Source organism: Eretmochelys imbricata, chromosome 28 (assembly GCF_965152235.1).
Source record: "Eretmochelys imbricata isolate rEreImb1 chromosome 28, rEreImb1.hap1, whole genome shotgun sequence".
NCBI lineage: Eukaryota > Metazoa > Chordata > Testudines > Cheloniidae > Eretmochelys > Eretmochelys imbricata.
Window position 1 is genome coordinate 4,995,542 of NC_135599.1, and position 26,153 is coordinate 5,021,694.

Sequence of the window (26,153 nt, forward strand, 5' to 3'; positions counted from 1 at the left end):
TGGGTGATTCATTGCACTGTAGACGTATCCTAACGTTATGTCTGCACAGCGATTAAAACACCCACCTTCCCCCGTTCGCCACGAGTTTTCAAAGATAATGGCCAACGGCTCTGCGATCACAGCCGCCAGTTCCTTTAGCACTCTCGGATGCAACTCGTCCGGCCCCATGGACTTGTGGACGTCCAGCTTTTCTAAATAGTCCCGAACCACCTCTTTCTCCACAGAGGGCTGGTCACCTCCTCCCCATGCTGTGCTGCCCCGTTCAGTAGTCTGGGAGCTACCTTGTTTGTGAAGACAGAGGCAAAAAAAGCATTGTGTACATTAGCTTTTTCCACCTCCTCTGTCACTAGGTTGCCTCCCTCATTCAGTAAGGATTTTCATTCTCAGACACGGTGCACAAAGCAGGACTCAACCCTCGGCGTAAACTGAGTGAGCCGCCCACAGATTCTGGCAGCCCCAATGAGCCACTTGGTGTGAGAGCTCGGACCTGCCCTTGTCCCAGAGGGAGGGGGTCATCTGCGAGGGGACTGGAACACTGACCTATCAGCCCTTCACACCCAAACTTTCAGTCACTCTATTATCAGTGCCTCTGAGTGTAATTTAAACAACAAGAAGAGCTACACTGGGCTAGACCAAAGGTCCATCTAACTCTGTTATTTGCCTTCTGATAGCAGCCAGTACCAGGTGCCTCAAAAGCCACTACTGGGAGTTGAACCCAGGATCTCCTGTTTAGAAGACAGGTGCTTTAAACCAGCTAATCCATGGTGCCTTCCTCTGGCTAACGTATGGTGTCTGCCCACACCTGACTCCCTGCCAACCCGCACTGGGCCCTGACAAGCGTTTCTTGTGTTTTGATTCTGTAAAGCAGAGAAGCGGGTGAAGTTTTACTCCCAAGGTGTGTGTGTGATTCTTTGGACAGGTCTATCCTACAAAATTAAGTCAGTAACAACATTACTTTGGGGTGTTAAAAATTTTACCTTCCCTGAGCAATGCAGTTATATCAGTCTAATCCCGGTGTAAATAGCACTGGGTTAACAGGAGGACTTCTTCCCACCCCACTCTGCCTCTTCGGCTGAGGCCTGCTGGTCCACCTTTCACTCACTCCTCTCTCCCCGAGGCCTCCTTGCCGGCTGCTCATTCCTCTCCGCCCCCTACCCCAAGGTCTGCCCGCCACCCACACCTCTCAGACCCACCCATGAGACCCACCCAGCCTGCCACCCGTGCCTCTCCGTCCTGCCCTGCCCACCACTTGCACCTCTGTGCCCCTCCCCTGAGGTCCACCCTGCCCACCTCTTTCTTCATGCCGCTGTTGTTATTCCATGACACATTAAAGATGGAATGAAAAGCTGAGTTTCCTCCAGGGTGAGGAAAGGAAGGAGACACCAACCCCCTGGCAAAGCTCTGTGCCCCACAGAAAACCTGCCCCCTGCTATTACAGTCACTGATGTACTGGGGATATGACGGGAAAGGGACTGTCTGAATTATCGAGGCAGGAATTTTACAACAATCTACAGCAACATCACTGGCCACAAACACACTCTCCTCATGCTCCAGCCAGAAGGGAAACGAGCAGGAATTCTTGTTCAGCCCTGGGCACACTTACACAACAGCACAGCAGTGAGTGTGTTGTGGACGCTGGTCTGAGGAAACAATTGGAAACGATCACTCAGTTGGAACAGAACTAGAGGGTCGTGAGAGCGCTCTATAAAGCAAGTAGTTGTGGCTGAGTGGTTAAGGTGGTGGACTCGAAATCCCTTGGGGGGGTCTCCCTGTGCAGGTTTGAATCCTGCCAACTACGGAGGAAGTTGTGGCTCTTTAGTTTCAGTGCCTGAGCATCCTTGGCCCCCGTGGGAGCCAGGCTACCTCTACACGACAGAGTTATGCTGCTTTAGTTAAAGCGTTTTAATTAAGCCGCTGTTGCATGTCCACACTAGGCTGCTTGTGTCACCGGAGAACATCCAGGCTAGCAGCTCTTGGATCGCCACAGAGAGCAGTGCATTGTGGGACGCTATCCCACCGTGCAACTGGCCGCAGGGTGCTTTGGGAAGGGTTTGCAATGCCTCGTGGGCAGCCACACGAGGCAGGTTTCTCTATCCCATTGTTCCGTGGGCACCCGACTCGATTGCCAGCTGCTTTTCAGCTGCCGTGGGCATGGTGGGCAGAGAGTGTGTGTGTTGGGGACAGACAGTGTGTGTGTTCGGGTAGCGTGTGTGTTGTGGAAGAGTGAGTGTGTTGGCACGCTGTCCCTAAGTTCAGACAGCTGCTGGAAGCAACCAGTCCTGAGTCAGGGGGAACGGGGACACCCCAGTCCTGAGTCAGGGAGAGGGGTACAGCCCCGACATCAGCCCCCACTTCCCGCACTGGCTCAGCACAGCCCAGCAATCTCTGTCACATACACACACTCACACACACTGCTGCCTGCCTGGCTGTGTGTCAGAGTGCAGGACGAGCGGGGTTTAGAGGGCCATGGGCCCAGCACTTTTTAGCAGCCCTAAGAACGGACGACGGAGGGGGGAACAAGGTGGAGCCTTGGGGGAAGAGGCGTTCTGTGGGTGTGGCCTCGGAGGGAGGGGTGGCATCAGGGAGAAGGGGCGGTGTGAGTTTGGGGCCTCAGGGAGAAGGGGCAGAGTGAGTGAGGGCTGAGGGAAAATGGGTGTCATGGGGGCGTCACAGTTCGGACGCCGGTGGCCCCCCCCACTGTAAGGAAGATTCCACCACCCCTGCTCTGGGTCCTAGGTGTGGTGAATTTGTCAGGTCTGAGACAGGAGTTGCTTGTGAATGACAGTGACCCCTTTGCCAGTTGGCACCAATAAGCTTTTGTCACACATTGCGACGGGGCAAGGCAAGACGGCTATAGTTAAGTAGTGAGGAACAGGTATTTTAGCCCCAGGCTAAACAAATCCTTGGTACTATGTCCTATTTCCCAAAAGTCAGCTCCCATAGCTGCTACTATTAGGGTCCCTGGACTGGAGCCCAGAGTAGAAGGCGGGCCCGGGCTCCCCCCTCCCCTCCCTGATTAATCATGGATACTGGGAAACAGAGATTGTGCGAGGGGGGGTTGCTTCTCCTCACCTCCCTTGCTGGCTTATGATGGCTCAGTAAGCTGTGTCCCTTGCCTCTAGAGAGAGAGAAGGGCTATGTGGAGGGTCACAGTGAGCCTCTGAGGCTAGCAAAATCCACCAGGAAACGTGGGACCCATAGAGACAAGGACAGAGCTTTGTCACAACATGAACTGAGCTATACCCTCACCCCCTGATATAATAGAAAGGCCAGCACAAAAAACAGAGAAAGGAACAATAAGATACTAAAATAACAATGGTTGGAACTCTCCATTTCATAGATTCATAGAATATCAGAGTTGGAAGGGACCTCAGGAGATCATCTAGTCCAACCCCCTGCTCAAAGCAGGACCAATCCCCAATTTTGCCCCAGAACCCCCTAAATGGCTCCCTCAAGGATTGAACTCACAACTCTGGGTTTAGTAGGCCAATGCTCAAACCACTGAGCTATCCCTCCCCTCTGTCTTTGGGTGGATGGGTACTAAGAGCTGTAGCTACAGTTGAGGAACCAGGTGATCGGACAGCTGGCCCAGCCCTCCATACTAGTACCTCTCTCACATATAGGGAAATGGGTCAAAATTGGAATTCATGTCATGACTCACTTCCCATAGGGGATCAGTCTGTCTCAGGCTCTGTCTATACTTCAAACACTGGAAGTATTCTTCTGACAACCTAACACTGTCTAGGCTGGGGCTCAGGTCACATTAACTACTTCTCTCAGTGGAGTGGACTTTTCACACCCCTGAGAGAGGTGGCTACGTCAACATCGCTTTACAGCATAGACCAGACTTTAGATGGCTTATTGACCTAAAAGGTAATGGACTTCAGCCTTTTCCTTGGTGGTTGAGGACTGCAACTTTCCTACCTGCTGAACACATCCTATGACAGATGACTTTCCTTTGCAAATTAGAGAAGTGGGAAGTCAGTGACCCTTACAGTCTTAGTGTAAGAACTTGTAAAAACTTCTACAAATTGTCTCTTCGAATAATTTTGTTTTCACTAGAAATAGACTTTGAAACTAAGCAAAATAAGTTCTATTTGAAACACAAAAATTTAAAATCTATACTGGGCCAATATTCACTTATACACTCTCACACACATTCTTCCACCCCAACCATTGGAGTGAGGTTTTCTACCAGAACTCCTTACACTACAGGGGGTAAATTAAAGCAAATTAACTTTTCAAGATCAGCTGTCACTTCCTGTATGACTAACAAAACAAAAAGCAAGACACTTTGTTTTACAAAGTGATTCAGATTATCACACAATTAGTCTCCTACTCTTTAACCAATAAATTCATTTTCATTGGAAACAATAACATATTCAAAGAGCTCAAATTCTTGTCATATGAGTTCATTTTCTTTTAATCCCCGTTGCCAACAACCAAACCCTGGCTCTAGTTCTGGTTTGTCCCAACGTAGGTCCCAACCAATTCTCTGAGTTCATATATCGCTGGTTCTTCTGCCATGTGTGTTGGTGGAAGGGGTCTCCTATGTGGGAATGTTTGCATCACGAGGAAAACAAAAATCTCTCTTTTCACACTTTTTAATCTTTCAAAGTAGGAGGAGGTAGAGGAGAAGGGATGTAAATGCATAAAACACAAGAGAAAACTGTCCTACACTAAAGGCATTTATTGGTATAACTATGTTGCTCAGGGGTGTGAAAAATCCAGAGTTGAGCAATGTAGTTACACAGCCCTAATGCCCTGTGTAGACAGCACTACGTCAGCAGGACATATAGCTTGAGGGGGCTGGACTAATGAAGTCCGACGGGAGAGATCTCTCCCATTGGCTTAGAGCATCTGTAATAGCATGCTACACCAGTGCAGCTACATTGGGGCAGCTGTGCCAACATCAGCTTTATTGTGAAGCCGGAGCATCAGACACAAAACCAGAGAATCAGGACTCAACATGCGAGTATCTGGAAGTCTGAAATTGGAACCGGACACGTTCCTTGCCTCATTGGTTACCATCATTTCCACAGCCTGAAAGTCCTGGTTTCTGTGAAAATAGAATGAATTATATTGAAATTAGAATTCATTAAAGAAATGCGACTTGAAGGGTTTGTTGAAATATAGTTGTCAAGAAGAGAAACATTAAGGAGTGTGAGACAATGGGTCCTCAAACTAATTAACTTAGAGCTCCTACTGAGCTGGGAGATTGGTAAACATTAATATGCAAGTAAGATATGTATGTATATTTGTCAGTTGCTGCTTCCTTTTGTCTCTTATGTTCAATTGGCTTATCTGTATAAATAAGTTAGCTTGAGCCTTTGCAGGGGGCTCACATATCTGGGTGCATTGGCAAAGTGCTTTGCTAATAAACAGAGTGGTCTGACAAATTATGTGAGTCCTGAATCTGACTTTGACATTACCCAATCAGGCACCCAGTTTGGAATCCACGAGGAGGGAATGTCCTATGAAGCACTCTCTCTCTTTGGATCCAAATGGTGAAGGATGATTGTTCTCAATCTAACCCTGGCATGCTTTGGATCTGTAATCAGTGAGTTGTACAAACAAACAATTTTCCTTGGGTCTTTAAAGGGTCACCATAGCTTCTTTTACTGGGATGGAAACCAAGAACGGAGCGTGTACTCATTCAACCCCAGTTCTTTCCAAATCCTTGGCCTTGGTTAGGGTAAATGTACACTTCTCTGAAGTAGAATCCTTTACAAAAGCACTCAAAATCTCAGTAGTGTTAGTGAGGAATGGCTTCCTGAAACATGCCCAGCTTTTCTTTAATTTGGTGGCACAATTCCAGGCAAGGGACTGGATACAGGCCTGTTAGTTATCAGAGCTGGAGTTTCTATTCAAAACTACCTATTTTTCTGCAGCTATTACATTTCCAACACTGATTTCATTTCATACACTTTTTTTTAGCACCTACAAAAAATAAAATTCAATAAAAAACCCACTTCTATTTCCTCAACATCTGCATCATGAAGGGGACCATTCCCCATGCCATAGAATTAGTTAGGTTATTTAAAATTTTTAGTAACCTAGCATCCCCCATAATGGGGGACAAAACAGCCCCCTTGCCAGAAGTGGCTTTACCAATTGATGGAACCTGGGATTTAAACTCCAAATGATCACACTGTGCTTGGGATCCATTTGAATTCCCCTTCCAGATTTTTGACACTTTCATCTCCAGTCATAGCGACTCTGATATAGGATTAAAGAAGTCAAAGCATCGTCTCCAAGCACAGACAGCTGAGAACGCTTCATCACATGACAGTTTGAGAAGTGGAGGGATAGAATGTGATGAAGATCCCTCCTGTCTGAGCCATGCAGAGTTAACAGGTCTGGAGTGATGGGGAAGGAGGGAATCTCTGAGTCACCCCATCTCCTTCCAGTGTCACAGAGGCTGAAATGACCCTTCTTTTCCTGCCCCTGCTCCTCTTCCTTTAAATATAATTGGGAAAGTTCCCAATATAACTGCTCTTCAGCACAACCCAGAGCAACGTGAGAACAACTGGCAATGATATAATCTGAATCAGTGGTGATTCCGAACAATAATTTTGCAATAGGAGGAATGGTATAGATGTGATGCTCCCTGGTTCCTGATAGGAAGGGCACACTCAAATTATTCATGAGACAATGGAGTAGATACGAAGGACAAATGGGTCCACCTCAAAACAGGGTGAACTGCAAAAGGCAAAAATGGGCCACTCATTTGGACACGCTGAGGGAGAACGGTGCTGCCAACAGTTCAAACAACTTGAAAAGTTACTATGTGGGAATCAGGAAAAGTATTAAAGAAAAAAAAGTACGGATAGCCCTAGAGGTTTTTATGGTGTTGATCTCCTGTGCAGATTCTTGGATGGCTAACATGGACTGAGTGCCAAGAGAAGGTTTTCCCACACTCACGGCATTCATAGGGCCTCTCCCCTGTGTGGGTTCTCTGATGGGTAACAAGGTTTGAGCTGCGATTGAAGGTTCTCACACTCACGGCATTCATAGGGCCTCTCTCCTGTGCGGATCCTCTGATGCTTTATAAGGGCTGACTGGTCATATACGTTTTTCCCACACTCAGTGCATGCATTTTTTGTCTTTCCCCTGAGGATTTCCTGCTGTGTTGTGCTTTCCTTGAGGTCCTTCTGAGTTCCCCGACAGGAAATTAATTTACCCACTTTATCCCTTGGCCGATTTCCCTGCTCTCTCTCTGGTCTGTGCTGAATCTCACAGGATTTTCCCTGATCATGACTCCTGGACACGTTCCTTTCCCATCTTTGTGATAATGCTCTGTGTTTATCCACTTGCCCAGCATTTTCCTGCTGAGAATTCTGCTCCTCTTTCTCACATGCCATCGCATCACCTGCTGCGATAGAGACAGAAACCTCCAACAGGGATGGAAAGGGGAAGGCCAACGAAAAAAAGTGCTGGAGAGAGGTCAAATGAAAACAGGAACTGAACTCCTCCAAACACTTCCCCTAAATGGGAGAGAGGAGGGGATCAATTCAGCCTTCACATCCCATCAAATTCATGGGGGGAAGGGAGGAAGCTACTGTCTGATGTCTGCTAGGATCTACAGGAAGCCATGAGCTATAGTTACCCTGAGCTAATGACCCCTGCTAGGGACAATAATGAACTGAGTGACCTCCCAAGGGCTTTGTAGGGCATCCCATAGGTTTCCTTCAGGCACTTACAGATTCTGAGTTGGTTTCATGTTTCCTCACCTTTGCAGGGAGCTCTCAGGGTCTGTCTTTCCTCTGAACCCTGGAGCTCTGAGACCCATGGCTCTTCCCCTTGTTCCAGCTGGGAAAACACATCAGGTTTGGAAATGGGAAACCCTGCTCAGATGAAAGAAAACAAAGGAGTTCAGTTGATTGCATAAGACTTTGTCATAAAAAAAACAAAACATTCTATTAATTTAACTTCAGTGCTTAGTGTGACCTGGTGTGCCTTGGGGAGTCCTGACTGAAAACGCTAAGGTCAGGGCAGGCTAAAAAAGGGAGAGCAGATGCTCCCAGAACTGATGGCTAACACTGAAGTTAAAATCACCGACCACTCACAAACTATGCTTCTGATCCCCCACACTGGTTATTGAGAAGCCGAAAAAGATCACACAGCCCCCTTTATTGCATTCCAGTTCTCTGACTCCCAATCAGCACCTGTGTTCGGTACAGTGAGAGCTTATTTAAAAATTCTGGTCACAGAAACACAATGTTCTGACCCCAAAGGGTCAGCCATATTACCAGGTCAGCACAGGTTTGAATCATAGAATCATAGAATCTCAGGGTTGGAAGGGACCTCAGGAGGTCATCTAGTCCAACAACCTGCTCAAAGCAGGACCAATCCCCAATTAAATCATCCCAGCCAGGGCTTTGTCAAGCCTGACCTTAAAAAAAAGGTTTGGATCTTACCCAAAATACCAGGCTGCCAGCCAATCCTTTAGCCTCTAAACTAAAGGAAAGAAGCAAAGGTCAGATACATTCAGAAATCTATATATCGGGTTCTTCACGGTATTGGTGAGTTCCTGGCTTGAAAGTCCATCTGGAACACATCCACAGCTTGGATGGGTCATTCAGTCCTTTGTTCAAGGCTTCAGTTTGCAGAGAAGTTGCTCCAGAGGTAGGAAGACGGATTGAAGAGAAAATGAAGATGATGCAGCTGCCCTTTCTATTCCCTTTGCCTTGTGGCTTGTACTTCCTGTGTCCCAAACACAAGCTTCACAGCACATGGCATGGAAAAGCCCTGGAGTTCTCAGTACACAGGCATACCCCTGCATGTCTTGCTGACTCAATAGGTGTATCCCCTTGGTTCTTTTCATGGGCTCATTGTACAGCTGATGACCCTTGACAGGCCAGTGAAGAGACTCGGCAGTGCTGATGCCAGTCTGTCCGGGGGTGTCACCCAGAAACACTGCACAAGTCTGGAAATACAGATATACCCTACATGTCTATAACTCACAACACAAAGGTGGTACAAAACATAGAAACAAAATGATCATACTTGGAAAATCATAGCATTTTCACTGACACCTTACATGGCATATCTAGCATGATTCATTGCAATTTCATCATATTGGTATTTTATTATTAATTATTATTATTAAAGTGTCTCACAATTGCCTACAGCATCACACCTAGTAAACCAGTGAATTCCCAGGACCAGCTCCCTGGGTCCCTGAAGATGCTGAGCACTCTGCTTATGAGGGATTGAAATACCCACATATCTGCTGGGAACACACACAGACAGGCACAGTCTGTCCCCTGTGACAAAGTTCCTGCTCTACCTTGGTGGGTCTTGCGCTTATTGGCGGATTTGCTCGCCTTGGAGCTTCACGGCAGCCCTCAGCTTGGCCGTTTCTCTGAACCCACAGTCCAGGTTGACGACTCCTGGGTCTGACCAGGAGTTGGGAGGATTTGGGGGGAACCCGGGCCCGCCCTCTACTCCGGGCTCCAGCCCAGGGCCCTGTGGAATGCACCTGTCTAGACTGCCTCCTGGAACAGCTCTGCGACAGCGATAACTCCCTGGGCTACTTCCCCACGGCCTCCTCCCAACCCCTTCTTTATCCTCACCATAGGACCGTCCTCCTGGTGTCTGATAATGCTTGTACTCCTCAGTCCTCCAACAGTCCATGTTCTCACTCTCAGCTCCTCGCGCCCCTTGCTCCCAGCTCCTCACACGCACCTCACTAACTGAAGTGAGCTCCTTTTTAAAACCCAGGTGCCCTGATTAGCCTGCCTCAATTGATTCAAGTAGCTTCTTGATTGGTTGCAGGTGTTCTAATCAGCCTGTCTTACTGGTCTCCAGAAGGTTCCTGATTGTTCTGTTACTTTACCCAAGGAAAAGGGACCTACTTAGCCATCTGGCCTGCCCCTGTCACAACCCCTATGTTCACTCTTCTAGAAAACTATGATCAATTATTTACATAGTATGGCTTGTTTGAGGTATCATTTGAAAATGCATAATCTATAGAATATTATCCTCCTGTTAAAATATGTCAAATTGCCATTCTCCAGGAGGGGGAAGGTGTGAAGAAGACTTTTACATTCCTTCACAGGGACCACTTGAAGCTCATATCTACAACAGACAGCCGGTCACCATGACTCAGCTGAGAACTGAAGTTGTTTGTCGTACAAAGGACTGAATTATAAAAAGAGGGGAGGAAAATGCTTGACACTCTCTCTCTCCCCCTTTTCCTCTGCTCATGACAGCTCCTGAAGAAACTGAACTTGGCAGCAGGGGCGAATTAGGGGGACTTCTGGCTGAAAGGACAGCCAGCCTGCCTCTGGATAGGGTGAGAGAAACATTTGCTTTGTATCCGTTTTAGCTTGTTAACTTAGATGTTAGTTTGGGTTTTATCTTGCATTTCTTTTGTAAACAATTCTGGCTTTTATACCTCATTACCTGTAGTCAATTAATATGGTTTTTTTGCCGGTAGTTAGCCATCTCATTTTATTGTTTCATCTAACCAGTGTGTTGGGATTAAAGTGTGTTGGAAAATCCATTTGGGATAACAAGGCTGGCACATGTCATTTTCCACTGATGAAATGACAGACTTCATATGACCTTGCGTCGTTCAGTAGTGTGCTGGACAGTGAAAGATGCACAAAAGTCCGGGACCAGAGAATTTTCTGGGGTTCTCCTGTGGTGCACTGTAATTCGTGAGTCGCTGACTAACAGCGCTCAATATGTGTAGCTGGCAGCGAGTCACATGCTGGAGACTGGGTGTTAACTGCCCAGGAGTGGCTGTTCTCACAGTAAAGCAGTGTAAAAGCCACCCCAGCTTGGGCAACTGAGGGGAAACAGCTGTTCAACCAGTCAAGATTGCACTGTGGTTAATGTCACAGACACTCAATTTCAAAGCATCTCCTAAAACACAGAGAAAGTAAATCCATGTCCCAGAAGTTGAAGACTCCAGACAGAGGACAAGTCTCCCTGGAACTGCTTCTTGCAGAGAGAGAGAGGTCCAGACACAATCAGAGAGAGTCCTGGGGAAGCTGCTAAGAATGGGCTGGTGGGGTTCAGTGGAGAAAGGGAACAGGAAGGGCAGGGATATCACTCAATGCAGGATCTCAGCAGTCCTAGATGTCAGGATAGCACCTAGTGCAGCCCATTGGAAAGCATAATCCCAATTATACATATAAAATGATGGGGTCTACATTAGCTGTTTCCACTCAAGAGAGGGATCTTGGAGTCATTGTCGATAGTTCTCTGAAAACATCCACTCAGGGTGCAGAGGCAGTCAAAAAGCGAACAGGGTGTTGGGAATCATTAAGAAAGGGATAGATAATAAGACAGTACATAACTTGCCTCTATATAAATCCATGGTACGCCCACATCTTGAATATTGTGTGCAGATGTGGTCGGCCCATCTCAAAAAAGATACATTACAATTGGAAAAGGTTCAGAAAAGGGCAAAAAAACCCGGACTAGGAGTATGAAACAGCTTCTGTATGAGGAGAGATATGTAAGACTGGGACTTTTCAGCTTGGAAAAGAGACAAGAGGGCATATGAGAGAGGTCTATAAAAGCATTTCTGCTGTGGAGAAAGTAAAGAAGGAAGTGTTATTTACTCCTTCTCAGAACACAAGGACTAGGAATCACCCAATCAAATTAATAGGCAGCAGGTTTATAAGAAACAAAAGGAAGTATTTCTTCAAACAACGCACAGTCAACCTGGGGAACTCCTTGCCAGAGGACGTTGTGAAGGCCAAGATTAGAATAGGGTTACAAAAAAAAACACCATGAGAAATCTATTGAGGACAGGTCCATGAATGGTTATTAGCCAGGATGGGCAGGGATGGTGTCCCTAACTTCTGTTTGTCATAAGCTGTGAATGGGTGACAGGAGATGAATCACTTCATGATTCCCTGTTCTGTTCATTCCCTCTGGGACACACGGCGCTGGTCACTGTCGGAAGACAGGACACTGGCAAGATGGACCTTTGGTCTGTCCCAGTGTGGCCATTCTTAAATACCAGGGAACCTAGTGAGTCCAGTGCAATGGGAGGGAGTAGGAAAATCCCTGGGTGTGCAGAACACTGGGAAATTAGAAACTATCATTCAGAAGCAACAGACTCTAAATAGTCTAGAAAAGCAGAATGTGAAAAATAAGAATCGGGGTCATGTGACTTCAGGAATGACGGACTCAAAAAACCAAGTCTGGAGAGAAGAGAGATTGTGGCTATTGCACATGGGGATGGGGGGAGCAACTCTCCAGGTCTCAAGGATTTTCACCAGCAACCGAGGCCATCGTCCCATGCACGGGGCAATCCGGAGCAGTGAGGAGTTGTGTCATCTGTAATCCTGGCTGAGTTTCAATGCTCTGCTGCTGGAGCTCCCTTGTCTGGATTCCCCCAGCCACCATTCAAGGTCTGTGTGATCAGTAACCCTGGACCAGCCACTCTGACCCCAGCAGCCTGCTTCTTACACCCCAAGCACATTCTGGTCTGGGTGGAGAAGGCTCAGGGTTTGAGAGAAGGCCAAGGGTAGGAAGCTTCTGTTTGTTATGCTGGACCTAACCCCCCGTTTTACTTGTGCAAACAGGAGACATTTCACACTGTGCGATTCTGCTCCTGTGCTCTCTTCCCACAGCGTTCAGCAGCAGGGGAGGGTCTCTGGTCGTGTGTGTGTCACTGGCATGCTGGGGTGATGCTGGAACAGGACAGAGCAGAGGTGGCATTGTGGGGGTGGCGTGAACCTCATCTCTTCCGTTCCCCTTCCAAGAACCGAGGGGACAGGAACCCTTACCCAGCGAGGTCACAGTCTCACAGGTCTCCTGCATGACGTCTCTGGAGAGGGCTCTCTGAGCGGGGTCCAGCAGAGCCCCCTCCTCCCTGGTGAAATACACAGCCAGCTCCTCGAAGGTCACCGGCCCCTGAAAGAGCCAGAGCCCCACACTCAGGACCTGCTGCCCCACTATTCGTGGGGGAGAGGAGCCAATCAAACGGAAACTCTGGGTGGACCGCAGTCAACAGAGTCCCACCCCCACCCCGCTCAGAGCACCCAGGAAACACCAGGGTGAAGGGGCGAAGAGACACCCCTCCTCTCTCCCAGCAGATCCATCACACACCTACTAGCCACAGACTGATACCGGAGATGCTGCCCCGAGCAGGGTCTAGGGAGAGATCTCTTGTAGGAAGCCTAACACCCTCCTCCTTGTGAGGAGCTGGATATGAGGCAGGAGAATCTCCCCTAAACCTGACTGGTGGCTTCCCCCTTCATATTTCAAGGCACCCGCTGGTTAGTTGGGTCAGGCTCCAGCACTAGGAGTCTGGTCCTTTTTCCCAGCCCCATCTACGTGGCTTATTTTCTGTTCACCAAATTGGAGCATTTCCACCTCCGAACCTCATGGGTCTATTCAAAGAATCTAGGCCACTTATTAAACAACTCCCAGCAGGTCTGCCACCCCCTGGCCTCCTCCCTTTCTCCACCCTGTGCATTTCCTGCCCCGCTCCAACCTCCAAACCAGACGGTGCAAACCTTCCCCTCTCCCGTGTATTTGCTGTCCCTCTCCCTCCTGCAGGAACAGATCAGAACCCCCCACAATAATCCCTACCTGAGCTGGCTCCTCTGCAGCCATGTCGCTCCCCTGTCCCATGGGAGGACAGGATGAACCGGAACGAAACGTGAGCGTCGTTCTGCAGCCTGATCGGGCGAGAAGGGCTGTTGTGGAGGTTTGGGAACGGGCATTAGTTCATTTCACATCACGCTTCCCCCAGGCTCTTTCCTTGCAGAGCGAGATCTGAGATTCTGCCGTGCTTAGAAAATGCTCAATCTCTGGATTACAGCAGAGACCTGGCCCCTCCTGCCAGGCTAAGCCCACAGACACACTTTTAACCTCCTTTCTCCCTCCCGCATCCCAAAACAAAGTCTCTGAACGCAATCCGAGAAAAAAGCAGAACCAAAGGAGTCCCTTTCGAGGATTCCCTCTGACACTGACCCCACGGCAGCCACACCCCAGCAGGAGGGAGGTGGAGTCAGGAACTGGGTTTTCCTCTCTCTCATCCTCATCTTGTCCTGAGGAAAGTGATTCTCTCCACAGTGCAGTAATACATCTGTCTGGGCAGATTAAAGAGCTGGAAATCTCTTTCAAAACTCTTATCCCACGGACCCTGTCAGTCTCTCTATCTCCTTTTCCCTGGGCCCTCTCCATGCCTATCTGCTAGGAAACTCTCATTCCTGGGTTGTTTGCTCCCCCATGGCTGGATTTGCTCCTGCAAATGGCAGGAGAAATGGGGTGGGGGGCTGTTTCTGTAGAGTCATTTTATAGTCCTTCACTGCCTGCCTGGGATTTCCCCATTGCCTGCCTAGGACCCCCACCTGCCCTCCACCAGGATCTGCCAGCCCATTTGCCTGGGACCCCCTCCTCCTACCAGCAGGACCCCCTGACGCTTTACAGGAGGATCCCTCACTCTGCGCCAGGGACCGCCCCACCACAGCGCTGTGCACTGGGCATGGCAATGGTCCCAGGAGCCAGCTGGGCAATCCCAGACAGAGCCCCTGGCACAGCACCAGGCAGCGTCTAATCCCCTGCCCCACCTGCCCAAGAGACCCCCACCCCCACTGGTCTGCAGCCAACAGGCCCCCAGCAATACCCACCTCCAGGACCCATAGCCTGAGGGCTGGGCACATCAGAACTACCCCCCGAAACCCCAAACCCTCCAGAAACCACCAACCTGACTAGGGCCCCCCCTGCCCAGCCACCCAGAGGCCTCCCCCTACCACAATGCCCCTTCAGCTCCCGCTGCAATCTCCCCACAAAGACACCTTCCCCCCCCCCCCCCCCGGCCCTGCCAGCAACAATGTTCTCTCACAGTGTCTGGTAAGTGGATAGAAAGTGATCACCACCCCGTGCTGGCCAGTCACACAGGGAGAGGGAGTCCGGGGGGACGCCTCTTTAAGAGGAGAAGGGAAGCCATGGAGGGCCAAAATAAGTAAGACATTTCCATAATCTCTCACTAGCAAAGAATGGCCACCGTGGATCCACCCCAGAGTTGGCTACATCTTTGCACTGCGGGAAGCCTCCGCTCACGGAGACCCTTTGTCATGGGGTTTGGGATATTTCTGGACCACGCTGCACTCACAGGGACCTCCTCATCCCGTGCCAGCTGGAGAAAAGAAAAGGGTCCAGCCAACTCTCCTGTTACCAACTGGGAACCACCCATCCCCCAAACAGGGGGAGGCCCCTGGCTTTGATGGGTATTGAATATATGGCTAGTCTCTTTTATCAGCAAACATTTTTAACAGAGAGAAAGGAGGGAACAAATGATTCTCAAAGGAGAGGGAAAGATGTTCATTGTTGCAGGGGGGTTAATTTCCCAACCACGATGGAGAAGGACTCAGGGCGACAGGTTCCCCCCAAGGAAGGACAAGTTGCTGGGATTTACAGACATGGGGAACAGCCCCTAACCCAAGAGGATTTTTAATTGACATTTGATAATGACATCGTAAGAGGGAAACCTGAGATTTGAGATCAGTGTTCAGAAATGAAAGAGAAAGGGTGGAAATCTGAGAGATTTTGGATCCATTTATGCAATTTAGAGAGGGAAGTGGAAAATGAGAGGGATTTTATAGCAGTTGTTGATAGGAGGTAAAAGCTGAGTGTATTTCCCACCACTATTTGGTCAATGAATAGAGCGGAAATGGGCAACGTTGCCAAACGTTTTAGATCCGTATTCAGGAATCTGAGAAAAGGTGTCAATCTGAGATTTTCGTCGTAATTTATAATTACAGAGACAGGGAAAGCTCTCAGGGGCATATTCAATTAGAAGGAGACAACTAGAGTAAAAGTGGGGCAAACGTTGAGGGTATTTTTTATGAATCTTTGAGACGTACAGAGAAAACGTGTCACAAACTACGCAACTGAGAACATGGGATAAACGCCAAGTCCGGGGGGGCTTTTATGTAGCTATTAAAGAACTAGCTGGAAGAGGGGGACCGTTTGTGATATAAAATCCAGCCTGTCCAATACATAAACAGAAAGTGATGGTCCCACCCCCCACGGCCCCCGTTCACCTGGGCAGCAGGGAGCCCTCTGAGGGGCTGACTGAAGGGGTCTGGGGGGGGGGAGCTGGAGGGCTCCTTGGGGGCGGGGAGGGGGCGGCAGTGGGTGATGGGCAGGTGGGGGGCAGATAGTCACTTTCCTGCCCCCCCCCCGCCCAGCGCTCCCCCCCCCGGGGTCTCCCACTCACCGGGTCGGGTCCCAGCTAGCCAAAGCCCCCCGCCCCCCGGCCGGGTACGGAGGAGTTAATCACGGGCCCCACCCCGCACAGATCCCGGAGGGGAGCCGCAGATGCTCCTCTTACAGATGCGACACGAGGCAGCGCCCGGTCTGCTCCAAGCCCCGCCCCCAGACGCTGCCGCGCCAACGCTCTGCTCCAGGCCCCGCCCCCAGACGCTGCCCCGCCCCCGGTCTGCTCCATGCCCCGCCCCCAGACGTTGCCTCGTGTCGGGTCTCTCGGAGGAGAGGCTGCGGCTCCACTCCGGGGTCTGTGGTGGGGGGGCCCGTCATTAACGCCCCCGTGCCCGGCCGGGGGGGGGCTTTCTCCAGCTGGGACCAGCCCCTGGCTCTGCCCGCCCCCGACCCGGTGAGTGGGAGACCCCGCGTGGGGGGGAGCGCTGGTGGGGGGGCAGGAAAGTGACTCTCTGCCCCCGGCACGGCTGGGATTGGGGGGGGGCAGAGACTGGGGCCAGGCGGGCGGGGTCCCTTGGGGGTGTTGGGGGGAGAAGCCGGAGTTGCGGGGGGTGGGGGTTGAACTGTCTCTGTGCAGCCAGGAAATTCCCGGCGGGGAAGTGGGGGGCGACGGGGGAGTTAATTGGATCCCCTTCCCCCTCCCCACGGGCACAAATGCCCCCCAGTTTTCCCCTTTTCCCTCTCGGTAGCTCCTACGTGGTTGTAAACTCCCCGCCACCCCCCCATTGATCCGCTCTCTCGTCTCCCCTGATCCCACCCCCCATCTCTCCCTCCTCCTCACATGTCCATTGAAACTCCCCTCCCGTGGGGGGGGCGGGATTTCCCTCCCCCCGTTTTATCCGCAGCGATTTCTCCCGGTGTCGGTGGGAAGTTGGAGCCCGGAGCCGTCCCCCAACCTGGCTGCCCCGGCGTGGGGGTGGGAGGAGACGCTGGGTCTCTGCCGGGGAAGGGAAGGGAGGGGACGTGTCCCCCATGGGGCTGCCCCCGATCCCGGCTTCCGAGTCCCACTTGCTGCCCCCCAACTGCAGCACCGTTGCCCCAGCCCCCACCTGCCCCCCACCTGCCCATCCCCCACTACCGCCCCCTCCCCTCCCCCACGGAGCCCTCCAGCTCCCCCCCCGCCCCCTCCAGTCAGCCCCTCAGGGCTCCCTGCTGCCCAGGTGAACGGGGGCGGGTCGGGGGTGGGGGGACCATCACTCTCTGTTTATGTATTGGACAGGCTGAATTTTATATGACAAACGGTCCCCCTTTTCCAGCTAGTTCTTTAATAGCCACATAAAATCCCCCCCGGTCTTGGCGTTTATCCCATGTTCTCAGTTGCGTAGTTTGTGACACGTTTTCTCTGTACGTCTCAAAGATTGATTAAAAAGTTTGCCCCACTTTTACTCTAGTTGTCTACTTCTAATTGAATATGCCCCTGAGAGCTTTCCCTGTCTCTGTAATTATAAATTACGACGAAAATCTCAGATTTACACCTTTCCTCAGATTCCTGAATATGGATCTAAAACGTTTGCCAACGTTGCCCATTTTCGCTCTATTCATTGACCAAATAGTGGTGGGAAATACACTCAGCTTTTACCTCTGTGACGAAGTGGGACTGTTCTTAACGTTTCCTCTGAATAGTGTGGGGGTGCCTCAGTTTCCCCTATGAAGTTCTTAAGTATCTAGGGGGTGGGATAAGGGTGTATGATCATTGCAGAGCCCTAGAGGGCATGTGTGTGCAGGAGTCTGGACACAGAGAATGGCCAACACCCTGTTTCCTGGCCACTGATGGCCTGGGCCCTTCCCCCCGCAAGGTGAGAGCTAAAGGGTTGGAGAACAAAGGAATCAGGTGACCTCCTGGCTCCGGAAAGGAACAAAGCCCAGAGGAGGAGGGGCTGGAGGGAGTTTCAGTTTGGAGCTGGCTGGAACATGGAGTGAAGGGCAGACGTGGTTGTCTGGCTCACTGCCCCCCCCCCAAAATGGCCCCAGCTGAGGGGTCCTGTTCTCTGCACCTGCAAGCTCTGTTTTAGACCATGTTCCTGTCATCTAATAAACCTTCTATTTTACTGGCTGGCTGAGAGTCACGTCTGACTGCGGAGTTGGGTTGCAGGACCTCTGGCTTCCCCAGGAGCCCTGCCTGAGCGGACTCGCTGTGGGAAGTGCACGGAGGGGCAGAGGAGGCTGAATGGTCCGAGGTCAGACCCAGGAAGGTGGAAGCTGTGTGAGCTGTGTGTCCTGCAGACAGGCTGCTCCCAGAAAGGCGACTGCCCCAGAGTCCTGCCCGGCTTCATGGGGAGCAGTTCCAGAGCATCGCCCAGGGACTCCGTGACAACCTCCTATCAACAACTGCTATAAAATCCCTCTCATTTTCCACTTTCCTCTCTATAATTTGCATAAATGGATCCAAAATCCCTCAGATTTCCACCCTTTCTCTTTCATTTCTGAACACTGATCTCAAATGTCAGGTTTCCCTCTTACGATGTCATTATCAAATGTCAATTAAAAATCCTCTCGAGTTTGGGGCTGTTCCCCATGTCTCTAAATCCTAGCAACTTGTCCTTCCTTGGGGGGAACCTGTCGCCCTGAGCCTTCTCCATCCTGGTTGGGAAATTAACTCCCCTGCAACAATGATCATCTTTCCCTCTCCTTTGAGAATCATTTGTTCCCTCCTTTCTCTCTGTTAAAAATGTTTGCTGATAAAAGAGACTAGCCATATATTCAATACACATCAAAGCCAGGGGCCTCCCCCTGTTTGGGGGATGGGTGGTTCCCAGTTGGTAACAGGAGAGTTGGCTGGACCCTTTTCTTTTCTCCATCTGGCACAGGATGAGGAGGTCCCTCTGAGTGCAGCATGGTCCAGAAATATCCCAAACCCCATGACAAAGGGTCTCCATGAAGGGGGGCTTCCCGCAGTGCAAAGCTGTAGCCAACTCTGGGGTGGATCCACGGTGGCCATTATTTGCTCGTGACAGAGTATGGAAATGTCTTAGTTATTTTGGCCCTCCATGGCTTCCCTTCTCCTGTTAAAGAGGCGTCCCCCCGTGCTCCCTCTGCCTGTGTGACTGGCCAGCAGGGGGTGGTGATAACTTTCTGTCCACTTGTCAGACACTGTGAGGGAACACTGTTGCTGGGGGGGTGCATGTCTGTGTGGGGAGATTGCAGCGGGAGCTGAAGGGGCATTGTGGTAGGGGGAGGCCTCTGGGTGGCTGGGCAGGGGGGACCCTAGTCAGGTTGGTGGTTTCTGGAGGGTTTGGGGTTTCGGGGGGTAGTTCTGATGTGCCCAGCCCTAAGGCTATGGGTCCTGGAGGTGGTTATCGCCGGGGGCCTGTTGGCTGCAGACCAGTGGGGGTGGGGGTCTCTTGGCAGGTGGGGCAGGGGATTAGACGCTGCCTGGTGCTGTGCCAGGGGCTCTGTCTGGGATTGCCCAGCTGGCTCCTGGGACCATTGCCATGCCCAGTGCACAGCGCTGTGGTGGGGCGGTCCCTGGCGCAGAGTGAGGGGTCCTCCTGTAAAGCGTCAGCGGGTCCTGCTGGCCGGAGGAGGGGGTCCCAGGCAAATGGCCTGGCAGATCCTGCTGGAGGGCAGGTGGGGGTCTGTAGCCAGACAGCCAGCGCCCCCCCCCCCCACGCCCTCAGACCAGCATTGCTGGAAACACAGGAGGAAGCCGGAACTGGGCACTTAACATAGATTCCAGCACAGCCTTTGAAGCTGTGAAAAGCACAGGTGTGCTGCTACAATGTGCCTCTGGGAACAGATACAAGGATTAAGCTCACAGCAGGCAGAGGCCCTGTGACAGACATGGCTCTTAGCCCCTGCTAAATAGCGTGATGCACACACACCAACATCCTAGGTGGGAAAATATTTACCCTGATAAAAGAAATGTCCAGTAGTCGACACTTATTGTTTCTCTCCCTTGCAAGTGTAAACTACTCTTGTGAAAGCTGGCGTCACCCAGACAGACCAGCCTCAATTTGGCATAAGAAAGGAGAAAGAGAATAAAGGAGTACAGAGGTATAAGTAGGGGACCTACAGCACCATGATTTTGGAGTGCTTTTCACTATCTATCTGCTGGTCAGATAAGTGACAGCCTCCCAAGGCTTCTGCAGCTAAGAGGGTCCCTAAGCCTTGTCCCTTATTCATCTTTCTGCGGAATTGAGTGACCGATCCTGGCTTGGCACCGCTGGAATCGAGAGATGCAAGGAGGGTAAGAAGCACCCACACCTGATCTCCTATCTTCAGTGTACACATATTTAGAAATAGAGCTCTATACTTTGTTTTCTTTCTTTGGGATTGTGGCTTCAGTTTTGTAACTTGTTTGTGTGTGGAACATCTCTACATTTAAATAAGTAGGCACTTGCAATTTTGTAACCACATGATTAGAATCTAGCTTAATAAATTTTGGTACCCATTTGTGCATAAGCCTGACTTGTTTTCTCTGGTTTACTGGAAAGCAGCCAACACAATGAAAGAACCTCAGCCGTTTTGGCTCTAAATCCTGGCCATGAGGTGAGAGTACTAAGAGCCTAGCGTTGAGTTGTGCCGCCTCCACGGGGCAAACTCTTGGGGCACCTGTCAGTCAATCCTGGCTGCCCGCTGCGAAGGAGCTCTGAGCTCTAGCAGTTAAAGTCACGGGTGTGGAGAGGCTCTTAGTGCTGCCATTGGGGCACCTGTCAGTCAGTATTGACTGCCCGCTGCGAAGGAGCTCTGAGCTCTAGCAGTTAAAGTCACGGGTGGTTAGGACCTTGGGGCATCTGTCAGCCTAGCCCGGGCTGCCCGCCGCGAAGGGACAGTGCGTCCTAGCGGTTAAAGTCACGGATGGTATAAACGGGCATAGCTGGCACCTCACCAAACATCCTTGGCCGTCGGCTAACAGTCGTGTGGCGAGCAAACGCGCAGGTGGGTGAGATAATATCTTTCACTGGGCCAGCTTCTGTTGAGGACAAAGACAAGCTTTTCTGGGACCTGCATGGCTACAACTACGTGGCAAATGCTCATAAGCCATGAATTAGTTCTTCTTTCACACTGGAATGCATCACTTTTGGTGTGACACCAAGAAATTATTTATTAGCCCGTATAACCGTTTCTTCTCCACATGTTGAGATTATCTTTCGGCTGTAATGCCATCCTGTATGAAAATTCCAAATGGCCAATTAGCAAGCACCAAAACAAAGAACAGCCAATTATTAATCTGCCTCACCCCTAGCCCTGCTAGAGAGAGTGGTAAGCTAAATTGCTCCAACACAGAATTCCCCATCTATGTGAGAGAAAGAAGTAGAAAGAAGTATGGAAAGTGAATCCAAGATAAATGATTCTGACCTTTCCTTTGAAATGCACGATGCAATAAATCAGTGAATAGTCCCATAAGTAAACTCCTGTAAGTGACAGAAAAGAGGGCATGGGAAAAGGCTGTCAAATGTTGTGTTAAACTTTAATTCATGAGCAAAATTGTGTGGCCATTAAATTACAACTCTAAAATATTGTAAAAGGAAAGAAAAATAAAAAAAAGTGTGGGAAATATTGGTGTATTTCAGCAAAGGGCTTGGAATGGAGGAAGACCAAAAGTGATCAGTCGGGGGAAAAGGCACTGGTTCTGCCTAGTTTTAAACCAGGGATATTTTGTGTGTCAAGCAAACATGATAACCACCACACTACACTACAATCTACGACAGAAACCAATTGTGCCCAGATTTGGATTTCCCCTTCTAAGGCTTTCTCAGCTGCCAGTGTATATCCGCTCCCTCAGTTTCCTTTGAAGAACAGGACAACAAAGAACTTACTTTCCAAACTCAGACAGGCATCAGAAAAGCTGCAATGTCTCATCCAATTTGCCCTTCTCACAATGAGGCCAAAACGCAGGCAAATCTCCTAAGCAAGAAACCTCACATCCACTCCACTTCTCCATGGACATTTCCCTGCCAGCTCCTCGGGAGCAACCAACAAGACAAGAAACCAAAATGCAATAAAATCAAGGGCACGTTTCCCACCACAGGTTTCATTGACTGCGAAGGGTCATGAAGAAATGTTTTGCCTTTTCATACCTGAAGACTTGGTTATTCTCTCCTTCCCTGAACTGGAATGGAAAGCGAGGAGATAGGTGTGAGAACAAGCACTCCTAAGCAAAGGAAACAAGGCACCCAGCATATATCCCATCAGCAGGAGATTAAAACCTGGGCTACACTACACAGTTAGGCCCGCCGACAGCATTTTAGGTTGTCCTCATTACCTCACGGTGCACACTACAGCCTTGTCCCATCTATGTAAGTGCCCTGCTACACCCACATAGTAACTCCAGCTCCTCAAGAGGCACGGGGATTGCGTTGGGGTCGTTAGGACAACACAGTGTCTGTGTAGACACTGCCTGACTCACAGGGGCTGCTGGCTGTCTTGCCAATGTCATGGCTTCCGGCTGGTCCCTTCATGGCTGCCCTCCGCTCCCTGATCCCAGCGGGGCTGCACCTGCCTGGCTCCTCGCGGGGCTGCTGCACGAAAGCTCCCGGCTCCCAGCGCAGGGAGCCGAGAAGCCTGAGCACTTGGCCCCCGCCCCCACTCCTGGCTGGGAGCAGGCAGGTAAGAAGCCCAGGTGGCCGCTCCCACTCCAGGGAGGAGGTGGGGAGTCAAGAGCCCAGGGGGCAGCTGGGCTCCCAGTGGGCAGCTGCGCAGAGTGAAGAGCCCCGTTTCTCAGCCCCCCCCAACACTGCCCCTCTTCATTCGGTGGAAGCACTCCTGGTGAAGACACACACTGCCGACAGAAGGAGGGGAGTGGGGAGAAACTCAAATTAAGCTTCCGCTTCCTCCATCAGGATCATGAGAGCAACGGAAAGAAAACTCAAGAGGAACAAGCCTCTTCTCCTTTCATGCACCCCATCACAACCTTCCCTGCTTCATTTTCTGCCTGAATTTCCTTTTGAAACTGCAACGGCTGCTCCAGAAAACAATCATGTCTCTGAATTCACAGTAACATCCTGAGGATGATAAAAGTATGAAGGAATTCATGGTCCTTTGTGACATAAAAAAATAAAATAATAATAAATAATTAATAATAATTAATACGTTAATATTTGTATTGCAAGATTAATCTTTCTGTTTTGCAGATTCAGCTCTACATTGATTCTTGTTGCTCTTTGCAATGTATCTATCTATCTAGGCAACAGTATTTGCTGTTGTTTCAGGTGGAGCACTCAGCGTGTTACGTTTTTCTGACAATCTGTGTCTCGAAAATTCTAGCCAATATGTCTGGAAGTTCCAAGAACCATCAAATTATGAAGGAATTTGAGGTCCTTTTTTATCTTATTTGTAGAGCAAAGATTAATCTTTCATTTTTTTAGATCCAGCTCTACGCTGATTCTTGTTGCTATTTGCCATGCATTTATAGCTATCTAGCTATAAAGGCAACCGGTTTTTGCTCTTGTTTCTTTGTATTTGTACACTGCAACTTTACAGCCCAAGCCGCATGATCCTGATTAATGTGACACCGGCCAGCCGTGGGTGATTCATTGCACTGTAGACGTATCCTAACGTTATGTCTGCACAGTCATTAAAACACCCAGGGCAGCTGTCTCAGAGCCCGGGGCAGCTGACTCGGGCTTCTGGGGCTGGGGCTGCAGGGCTATAAAATGACAGGTGAGACAAATGGGCTTGAGCCCAACCTCTGAGACCCCACGAGGGGTGAGGGTTTCCGAACCCAGGCTTCAGCTGGAACAGCAGCTGAAATATGAACAGGGGTCTGAAATATGAACAGGGGTCTAAGGAACCTCAGCATCACAGTCATCAGGAGTCCAAGCTGCATGGGGTGAGCTTGTGGGCAATGGCCCAACTGGATTGTTTGTGCATCCCTTTCGCCACGTCCCTTGTGATCCACCAGGGCTTGCAGCACCATGGAAGAGTACCCCTTGCGGTTTATGTAGTGGCCGCCCCGCTGTTCTGGGGCCAAGAGACGGATATGCGTTATGTCTATCGCCCCGCCGCAGTCTGGGAAACCCAGCGCATTAAAGCCATCCACAATGGTCCGCACATTTCCCAAAGGCACGACCCTTGATAGCAGCTGGTCAATGATTGTGTTGGCTACTTGGATCACAGCAGCCCCCACAGTAGATTTGCCCACTCCAAACTGATTCCCAACTGACCGGTAGCTGTCGGGCGTTGCAAGCTTCCGCAGGGCTATGGCCACTCCCTTCCCAACTGTGAGGGTGGCTCTCATTTTGGTGTCTTTGCTCTTCAGGGCAGGGGACAGAAAGTTGCAAAGCTCCATGAAAGTGGCCCTTACGCTTACAAAAGTTTCTCAGCCACTGGGAATCATCCCACACCTGCAACGCGATGAGGCCCCAGCAGTCTGTGCTTGTTTCCTGGGCCAGAATCAGCGTGCCACGGCATGAACCTGCCCCAGCACCACAATGATCTCCCAATTGCCACACGCCATGCCATCTTTGTCCATGTCCTCATCAGTATAGTAATCGCACCGTTGTCGTTTCCTCGACCCGTTTTGCAGGGACTGCACATACTGCTGGATAATGCGCGAGGTATTTACAACGGTCAAAACTGTGGCAGGAGAAGAGGTGCTGTTTGGTTCGTGGTAGCCGAACAAAGGCGGGAAATGGTTGTCTTCTGTGGCTTTCACGGAGGCGGGAGCCCAGGACAGACAACATGGAGAAGCTCGGAAGCGTGGCACCAGCGGGAGAGCAGAGTTGGAGGCAGAAGAGTTCGATGAGGAAGAGAAAGAGTAGATAGAGATTACATCAGAAGGGGAGAGGAAATGAGAGGCGGATTCATAGTTGCAGGAGAGCAAGCGGTGCACCGTCTGCTGAAAGCAGTACGGCGTCTGCATGCCAAAAAGGTGTGAAACGATTGTCCGCCAGAGCTTCCTGATGACACGCACCAGAAACACCCGCAAGAATGTTTTTGCCCCATCGTGCACTGGGAGCGTAACCCAGAATTCCAGTGGGCGGCGGGAACTGCGGGAACTGTGGGATAGCGACCCACGGTGCACCTGCTCCGACGTTCGATGCTAGCCTCGGTACTGTGGACGCACTCTGCCGAATTCACGCGCTTTAGTGGGGACACCGAAGCCTGAATGTCTAAAATAGCTCCCGAAATTTCGAATCGAATAATTTTGAACTAATTTCGTACTGTAGACGTACCTTAGAAAAGTCTCTGGGTGTGTGTTAGATGGATGGGGAGGTGTCTAGAAACCACTCAGCTCTAGTCCCTTTTCCACGATTTCCGTTAGAAAATCTGAAGCAGGGAGCAAGAAGAGTTGCCCTCTCTGAGGCTTGAACTCAGGACTTTCAGATTGTGAGACTGACGTGCTGCCCGCTGCGCTAAGAAGGCTTGGAAGAGCTTTAGGCTCAATGCTTATAGGACCCTCCTCCAGGAGTGACAGAGCCTGGCGTGTGCTGGAAGAAGCGGGGAGCTCTGGTGCCCACAGACCTGTCCTGGCAGTTTTCTCAGCAGCAAAGAAATCAATTCTCCCTGCCCCTGAGCAACCCACCCACAGCTAATGGCAGCATTGGTGGGGGGTCCCAAGCTTTGCACCAACGTCCACATTTCAGACCTTCCTCTCATGGCACTTTCCATGTGAATTAGGACAAGCAAGCTGGGGAAGCTCCATGGGGTAATAGAAACCAGGGCTGCAGGGAAGGCTTGAACTCACAACCCCAGCAATATTGCCCTTTGCACTAACCACTTGCACCCCTGCAGGGGCTCCTTGGACAGCGTTGGGAAGTCGGCCGTGATCGGTCTCTTTGGTTCGCACCTTTGCCTGGCAATTGAAAGGCTGCCGGTTCAAACCTCACTCAAGATGTGGCTTTCCAGCAATGAGACTCCAGTCCATTTTAACAGGAAGAAAATCTCCTCTATTCTGGTTTAGCCCCATTTGACTCCTTCTGCCCGTCTTCTTCCTCCCCCATCGGTCCCTTTCCTTCCCCATTGGGGCCATGCAGAGGGGAGCCCCAGGCAGTCTCTGGCACCGAGAGTCT

The 26,153-nt window shown here is 50.5% G+C and overlaps 1 protein-coding gene, 1 long non-coding RNA gene and 1 other non-coding gene across 4 annotated transcripts in view; all 3 read right to left on the reverse strand.

Annotated features, from left to right (window-relative positions):
* The window catches only part of LOC144258216 (uncharacterized), a 970,182-nt gene that overhangs the window by 347,675 nt on the left and 596,354 nt on the right, over window positions 1-26,153 (reverse strand). The window lies entirely within an intron of this gene.
* LOC144258338 (uncharacterized) lies at window positions 4,792-12,815 on the reverse strand. Of its 2 annotated transcripts, none has more exons than XR_013344674.1 (3): window positions 12,756-12,815; window positions 7,734-7,847; window positions 4,792-5,059 (listed from the first exon to the last, which is right to left on the reverse strand). It is a non-coding gene; the product is annotated as an uncharacterized LOC144258338 (long non-coding RNA). The 2 variants fall into 2 exon arrangements; XR_013344673.1 differs by lacking the exon at window positions 12,756-12,815 and adding an exon at window positions 8,421-8,494.
* On the reverse strand, window positions 25,434-25,506 carry TRNAV-CAC (transfer RNA valine (anticodon CAC)). The gene has a single exon. It is a non-coding gene; the product is annotated as a tRNA-Val (tRNA).